The following is an 8,840-nucleotide window of genomic DNA, read 5'->3' as shown; positions in this document are numbered from 1 at the left end:
TTTAAAGAATTAAAAATTGTTTTATTTTCATTTTTTCTATTTTTTAGTGATCTGTCTTTAAAAATTGAGGCGGTGAAAAGTTACCTCTCAAAATTTTCTCTTTTTTTCTAGGAGGTAAACCCCTCGTTACTCTCAAAATTTCCACTTTTAATTTTCACAATGCACAATTTATGGAGTGAATGATATTAAAAAAATAAATAAATAAATAAAAGCGCCAATGACCAAAAATGTATTACGAAATGTGGCTTCTAATTGGGTTCTAAAAGGAAGTTTTTTTTGGGTGAATTAATGAAGTTAGAAAGCTGTAAATTAGATAACCTAGAAGAGAAGGAGAAGAGAGAAGGTTCGAAGGGGAGAGTGGTTCAGCGGCGCTAGATTTCGAAGGGGAACGATCGACGGCGGCAGCGATCGACGGTTCGGCGAGACCGGTTCGGCGGCAGCAACGCTTGACAATTCGAGACTGGTTCGACGGCGAGACTGGTTCTTCTCTTCGATTTGTAAAAAATCTCAGGTATGTTCGGATTCCCCCCCCCCTCTCTCTCTCTCTCTCACACACACACATTCATATAAAGCACTATGTAAACATTTGGGGTTGTAGTCTCTTACGGTGGAGGATCAACAATTGACGATTGCGATATTTCATACGATCTCATGTTGTATAGGACAATTTCCGAGATTTTTGAATGACATAAGAATATGACTAGATACACTTAGGAATTCAATAGATTTCATATGCCTTGTGTAAGTGGATCCTAATCATGTTATGGACACAACACAATATGATCTCATCTTCCATAGGAACATCTGTGGGATTTTAGAGTCAAATAAGCATATGATTAGATCACATGGGAAATTAAACATTGGGTTTCATATACCTTGATTAAGTAGATACTAGTCATGGATGTCTGAAAAGCATTAATTGTAACCATTTATACTAAATCGCAATGCCTGCTGTTGATTCATGAATAACTTTCTGAGATGTGTTACTTTGCAACCGAAGTTTGTGAATGTGCTTGTGCAGGACAGGGATTGTATAATTTCAGGGTATATTTATTAGAAATCTTGAATTAGAATAGATTAGATATGACTATTCAGTTAGGAAGGTTTATATGGTGTTGGAATATAGTATGAAGTAAAACAGAAAATAGATAAGTTTTAAAAAAATGCAGTTGATGTCCAGTTTCTGGTCTATAAAATTTAGAATAAGAGAGAAATGTGTGTAATATTCTGATTGCTTTTGGATTGGCTTATCAATCCAGGAAAATCATACTTAACCATGTTCCATGACATAAAGTTGAAAAGAATATCAGTGTTTCCGGTTCAAGTCTACTGCAATACATATTGCTATGGTTCCACAATGATATTGACTGACTTATATAGATTGTCCTGTATCGCTATGTCATTAGTGAGAGAGATATTTTTGAAAGTGTTGAATAATGAACTACAATTTGGATAACTTTTACTACATAATGTTGTGATAAATAACAATGGGCTTGGAACCAAACATTGCCTAAAGTTTTTGAAGTCTATTGCTAATCGTTTCCATATCCTAAGATTGATTGACAACCACAAAAAGAATCAAAACCTGACATATTAAAGCTGCACTTGAATCAACAAAGAACATAAAAAGAAAAGGAGAAGAAAGAAATAAAATTAAAAAGCTACTGTCGTCCTTGTATGCAATAATTGCTCTTACATTAGTCTGCCATAAATTCTTGAAAAAAAACATCAATATAGTTCAAAATGATGACACAATGTAACTTGTAAGGTGGATGTTTCTAGTCCTTGTACATAGGGTGGTTGCATCCAAGCATAAAAGTGAAGCCACGTGAGAAAACAAATATACCTTAATGATTATCAATGTTCTAATTATCAATGTTCTTCTATTTTCAAATTTTCTTTGCATAGACTGTAACCCTTGTTGTTTGGCTCAAAAAGAAAAGAGTTACCCTTTATGAAGTTGATTAAACCTTACCCTCTAGTGTTACTGCAACAACAAACAACAAAACTAAAGGGCTTTTTTTAATAGCTGTTTTGAAGGATTCAAGTGAAGAAAATGTTTAGGTTGTCTCTCCTTTTATAATTGTTTGGAGAGACAAAGTTTTATTTTAATGATGCATATAAACTACACTAGATGTACAAATTTCATGTTGGCTTTTTGCCAAACCAGGAAATTGTAAAGGTTGAGAGAGGAAGACAATAAGTAGACCATGATTTTGTGTTCACTGGCTGCCCAACTACATAACAACGACAACCTGTATTCAGTGAGTGAGTCAGTAACTAGTATTAGATTAGAGAGTAGTATAGTATAGTGTAACTTACCCTAAAACTTTTCTCCATAGTCACAGATCCATACCCACCATAGCTTCCCACCTGCCCTACAGCTACCATTCCAGGTGATGAAGATGAAGATGGCAATGGAACCGCTGCAAAATCACACACACCACCAAACTAATATTAAAATTAAAAAATTAAAAATATCAAATTACATTTTTTTTTCTGGGTGTCAAAATTAGTGGGTTAGTTAATTAGTTAGTAGTAAGTTAAATTACTACTTATAAACATTCGATGCTTCACCATAAATTCAAACTCAGAATCTCCCCCAATTTATTTCTTAGAAATCAAGGAGTACAATCACTTGAATGTTTGAAAAAAAAAAATGAAACCCAAGGATCTCAACTACTTGACCTAAACTTAAGTTCTTCATAAAACTATCAATAGATCCATATCAAAAATAGAAAAATAGTTTAGTCTTTAGCATAATTTGAACAAAGTGACAAATGTAAAGCAATAAATATATACATATTGTAAGTACATCTACAAAAGCATTTTGTTTATGCCCATTATTCAATATTCTACCTAAGTATGTAATGTGATAGGGGATGGGTAGTGGCAGAAGAAAGATCGGTCTTTAGGTCTAATGTGTGGGGATAGTTTCTTCGTTCTTCAGTACCTTATTTTTTCTTTTGTTCACATCCCTAGTTATTTTCTTGTTTACTTTAGGCCTTGAGTGTGGGTTTTTAATGGGGTTGATGCTGGATGTCTTACCTGTGGCTCCTTTTGGTTACATAATAGTATATATGTTGAGCAACAGTGGACTTGCTTCTTGTGAGTTAAAATATCTGCAATGAGACATCAAATGGACCGGAATCTCAATTGAAGGGATGTTCATCCATCATTCATTTCGTGCTGGATTCCATTACCTTCAGGAAGGCTCCTAATATGCTTTACTGTGACATTTCTTCCTTTCAGCCAATGGAAATTTATGTTGATAACGAGGCGAAATTGACCCTTCATGGTCTTGTACAGGTATTGCTTTGGAAGTTTGGTTTTTGGTCTTTGCCTTATTTTTAACCATTATCTTACCTCTCAATTTTAGGTGTTCCTCTTTTGTTAGGTTTTCCCCTTTTCTGACATCTGTGGTCGTTAGTTCTTCCTTAACTTCATCTCTGTTAAGATGCTGAGCATTTTTTACTTCCATCCGGTCAGGCTGAGGATCTCCTTCACCGTTTTTTGATTTTCTTAGTGCTCCACCCAAGGTGATACTCTTCTTTGACTCTAGTAATTTCGCTATCAGTAGCCGTTGTCTTGGAGCTCATTTTCGCCAATCAATGGTTTTGTCAAACGTTTAACTATTCTGTATTTTTTTTATATTTATTTTGTGCAGTTGTGGAAAGTGTTTGCCTTTTGAGCTTCTCATGTGGCATTGTCCTTGAGTTTATTTGATTATATTTCTGTTGTTACTAATGCAGGTAATATTATCGCCAGATGCAGATCCACCAGTTGTCAGAATAATGGATTGCAAGTACGACATGCACTCACAAACATTCTTCGGCTTTCTTTTTTTAATGGTGGATGCACTTTGATGCTTCGATAAAATCCTACTCTGAGATCACGTTGATATTAATTTCTTGATGGATACATATTACATTCTACTAATATGGGACTAATCTTCAGAGAATTTCATCGTGCATATTTTATGAAGATTTATGTGATCTTCACATTATTATTGCAATTGACTAATTTACTTTAGGCTACTATTTTGGACAATTGCTTATAGTTAAGGGCATTGAAAAACAAACATTAAATTTAAGGCTTGGGGGTGAGACAATGGTTGAAAATATAGATGTCGAAGTTGATGTTCAATCCCTTACCTATATTTTCTATGTTGCTTATCTGTTTTGTGAATGGTTAGACTTGATGGACTAGTTATTGTTGGATTTTTGGTGGAATTGAACAAGTTATAACTTTTGGATATTTTGTGGATATTTCACTATTTTATTATATTAGGATGAAATTATTTGTAATGATGAATGGATATCTTTATTTTGTTAATTCGTAAATGTGTTGATAACAAGTTAGGTTAAGTTGTGATGGAATTGTTATATTCAACAGGTTTCAACATGAACAGGGTCATATTTGTTGAATTAAAATTTAGATTTTGATAAAATAGGTATATAATGTGGAAAAAAATATTATGGAATTATTGACAAAATTTTTCATCCCTAAAGAAGGTTTTTTTGTCTCTTATTTAGCTTAGGTGGATGATTAATTTTGTCATGAATTCTTTATTTCGTCGCTAAATGAATTTGTCATGACAAAAAATATTGTCACATTTTGTCACTATTACCCTCAATGTGTGACGAATTTTTTTTGACATTATTTCATTATTTTTAATGATGAATTTGTTTTTGTCTCTATTGGTAGCTTCTTTGAAAAAAAAATTTCATCTTCGTTTATATTAAACGTGACAAAATTATTTTGTCTCCATTTCTTACATTTATGACAAAATACTTTTGTCTCTAATTTTTCCTTTAATGACAAAATATTTTGTCGCTAATTACTTCCAAGTATGTTCCTAACAGAGTGTATTAGAGACAAAAAAATTCGTCACAAATTTATCATTTTTAATGATGAATTTGTTTTTGTCTCTATTGGTAGCTTCTTTGACAAATTTTTTTTGTCTTCGTTTATATTAAACGTGACAAAATTATTTCGTCTCTATTTCTTATATTTATGACAAAATACTTTTGTCTCTAATTTCTTCCTTTAATGACAAAATATTTTGTCACTAATTACTTACAAGTATGTTCCCAACAGAGTGTATTGGAGACAAAAAAATTCGTCACAAATTTATCATTTTTAATGATGAATTTGCTTTTGTCTCTATTGGTAGCTTCTTTGACAAAAAAATTTCGTCTTTATTTATATTAAACGTGACAAAATTATTTCGTCTCTATTTCTTATATTTATGACGAAATACTTTTGTCTCTAATTTCTCCTTTAATGACAAAATATTTTGTCGCTAATTACTTACAAGTATGTTCCTAACAAGGTGTATTGGAGACAAAAAAATTCGTCATAAATTTATCATTTTCAATGACGATTTTTTTTTTCGTCTCTAAGACCCTTTTGCGACGACCCTTTGGCGACAAAACAGGTGATGAAAAATGTTCGTCGTAATTAGTTTGGGTGACGAAATATATACATTTGGGACAAATTTGTTTCGTCTTTAAATCCCAAATTTGTTGTAGTGATTGCATTTGCCCGGATATAGCTTTTGTAGTAAGTAAATTAAGTAGATATACAAGTAATCCAGGAGTAGAACATTGGAAAGCTATTATAAGGGTTCTAAGATATTTCCGATTTACTCGTAACATAAGGCTTAATTATACTAGATATCCAGTAGTACTTAAAGAATACTGTGATGCAAATTGGATATCGGATATTAGAGACTCAAAATCCACCAGTGGGTATGTCTTTATTTTGGTGGGGCGCTTGTGTCTTGGAAATCTTCCAAACAGACTTGCATTGCTAGGTCTATTATGGAATCAAAATTCATAGCTTTAGATAAAATTAGAGAAGAGGCAGAATGGCTTCGCCACTTCTTTGAAGGTATTCCGATGTGGCCAAAATTGAGACAACTACTCTTTAATGGAATTATTTCCATTAAATATGTGAAGTCTAAAGACAACATAGCGGATCCACTAATCAAAGGGTTAACAAGAGAGCTAGTTGAAAATTTATCGAGGGGAATGAGACTTAAGCCTATTAAATAAGAGTTACGACAACGACAATCCAACTTAATTGACTAGAGATCCTAAGATCTAGGTTCAAAGAGACAACCGAGTTATGTATGACTCATAAGGATTACTGGAGAGTCAAACTCCTATCCATTTCTATAATGAAATAGTGATGTCTGCAGCGTTTTAGGTTAAGTAAAACTTTTAATGATTCTTATATCTAGGAATACCTAGTAGAGTATGGTAAGATACTTTTCATAAGAATCACCTATGTGAGTGTGAACTGGGCTGGTTCTATAAGATTTGTGAAGGGCTACAATTCTCTAGAGCACTCATGAAAGACCAGGTTGTTCAGGGCCAAAATGAACACAATACTAAGAACTAAACTGTATCTGGTAATATTCTGTGTGAGCTCTATTGTTTTGGTTTACACAAAAGGTTGAACAGTTCAAGACATCATGTTCACTGGTTAGTTAGTAAATCCAATAGTGTCTCACACGGGAAGATTCAAAGCCAAAGGCTACCTATCCTTTTTAGAATATTTTCAATTTCTGTACTCTCTGTAATTAGATCATGTTGTTGCATTTTCTTTCATCAAATTCTATTCATGTGGGGGATTGCTGGAAATAATGGTTTTATAGGCTTATTTTGGGCTAACTTTGAGTCCAAATTTGAGTGGGATCCACACGTTTTTTGAGATAGGTCCAAAGAGGTGAAGTGTTCCTTGCCGCATGGCAAATCTCATGATGAAGACGGTTCGTCAAAACCATTTATGAGTGAATGAGAACTTGATATCGTTATCGGGTTCGTGGAATGGACAATTCAAGAAGTAAAATGTGGGTTTCCTTGAAATGAGTTGTCCCACTTTGAATCTTTAAAAGAGCTTGTATATGTATATAAGCTCTAGGTGGCAACACTTGGGTTAGGCCCCAAGAGGCATCCCAAGTTTGTAGAATGGAAAAGTTATGGACAATGTGAACCTTAGCCCAAACCAACACACGCGTGCGCGCACCGCCACCGCCGTTCAATTGACCCGTGCCGTACGCGGGTGTGGGTTGTGGGTCGGGTTGTTTCTAACATTAATTTTTGGGACAAAATTTAATTAAATTTTTTCAAATTCTACAGGAAATTATTTGAATTTCAAAATGTATTTGAATTCAAATTTTTTGTCCAAAAATTGTGCCTCTTCTAAGTCCGAATTCCAGAAAATTTCTAACAAATAAACTATTTTTAACAGGTTTAAACTGTCCAGCAGTTATCTGTCCCAAACTGCTAGCAGATCTGTTCAAGTTTGAATTACATTTGTTCCAGTTTGAAAATAGATTTGTTCATCCCTTTTGCACCTGTTCGGACAAATCTAAAGGTCACCTATTTTGCTTATAAATACTATGTCATTTCCAGCAACTTGGGATGAAGAAATTCTCTTGTTGCTTTGAATTTTTGCTCTCTTTGCATTATTCTACATACTAGTTTTATAGGAAAAATTTCAGAGAGTTTAGAACACAGGTTTTGTTCGCCATACAGATTGTTTGGAGTGCTATTACAATTTGCGAAGATCATTGTATTCTGGGAGATAGATGTCATTTATCCATAAGCACCATAGCGGGGCGAATCTGTCTTAAGGACAGAGTGTCACACACTTAACTTAATATTTTTGTACTTTTACATTTCGGAAAAATAAATTCTGTAAGTAATTTATTTTTATTTATTTCATTTGTTTCAAGTTATTTATTTTATACAGAAAATTGTTCCAACAAAACCATTATCATTAAAGAAGGTAATTTTTTTTTAAAAACCAGATTGCTAAGAATATTGTATAGATAGGCGCACTTCAAAAAGAATATTATCTTTAGGGGTTGTTTGAGATGATTTAAATAAGTGTACTTTTTAACTTTTTATGAAATATGGGTTGGATATGGGTTTGGTTTGAAGTGATGTTGTAACGCCCTCAAAATAATAACAATAAACCCATCAGATAAGACATGCATTTACATTTAAACTAACCGCATTCCTTTCATTCATTAGAATTCCATTACATAAGTATTACATGTTAACCTCATAACAAAATGCCCTACGGGCTTACAGCTTTCCAAGTTAACACTTGGTTACAACAAAGAGTTCTAACTCGTTTACACATTAAGCCCTTGGCTTGAAATTACATGTAATACATCAAAAGTAAAACGACAAACTATGCCCGCCACTAGCCTCCCAGCTATGTCCTTGGAGGTGGCATGCTTCCTGCACCTGAAAATGATATTCCCATATAGGGTGAGCCACAGCCCAGTAGAAATACACTAAACCAACCATGGACAATGACTAAAACATTAGCAATTGATAGTTGGTCAACACTGATACAATCACATAAATAATATATTTATGTCAACGACTTACAAGTCCCAATTACTTTTCATTTTCCCTTTTTCAACAGATAAGCATAAAAACTATATCCACATTCTCAACAGATATGTATAACAACAATATCCACAGATAAGCATACAAGCTATATCCACATTCTCAACAGATATGTATAACAACAATATCCACACTTCACAAAGATAAGCATATGAGCTCTATCTTCACTTCTCTAGACAAGCATATGAGCTGTGTCTACGGAGTTCATCCCCTATCTCCTCCCAATACCTATCCGGTTTAGAGGTACATCCCCTATCTTCCCCTAAACCGCGGAGTACATCCCCTATCTCCTCCTCTACACATAACGTATACAAACACAATGGTTCTATATACAATCACCCAATACATACAAATAATGTATTCTATCAACTGTCAAGTTCCATGACACATTTCATTGATTAGTTT

General features: G+C 33.7%; 1 long non-coding RNA gene across 1 annotated transcript; it reads left to right on the top strand.

Moving 5' to 3' along the window:
• The first annotated feature begins 295 nt into the window (after window positions 1-295).
• LOC145803239 (uncharacterized) lies at window positions 296-3,964 on the top strand. Its single transcript, XR_014345365.1, has 4 exons — window positions 296-511; window positions 3,253-3,309; window positions 3,490-3,539; window positions 3,753-3,964. It is a non-coding gene; the product is annotated as an uncharacterized LOC145803239 (long non-coding RNA).
• The last annotated feature ends 4,876 nt before the right edge of the window (window positions 3,965-8,840 follow it).

Source organism: Camellia sinensis, chromosome 11, assembly GCF_055761805.1.
Source record: "Camellia sinensis isolate YWXY chromosome 11, ASM5576180v1, whole genome shotgun sequence".
Lineage (NCBI taxonomy): Eukaryota > Viridiplantae > Streptophyta > Magnoliopsida > Ericales > Theaceae > Camellia > Camellia sinensis.
This window is presented reverse-complemented; position numbering and strand designations above follow the sequence as displayed.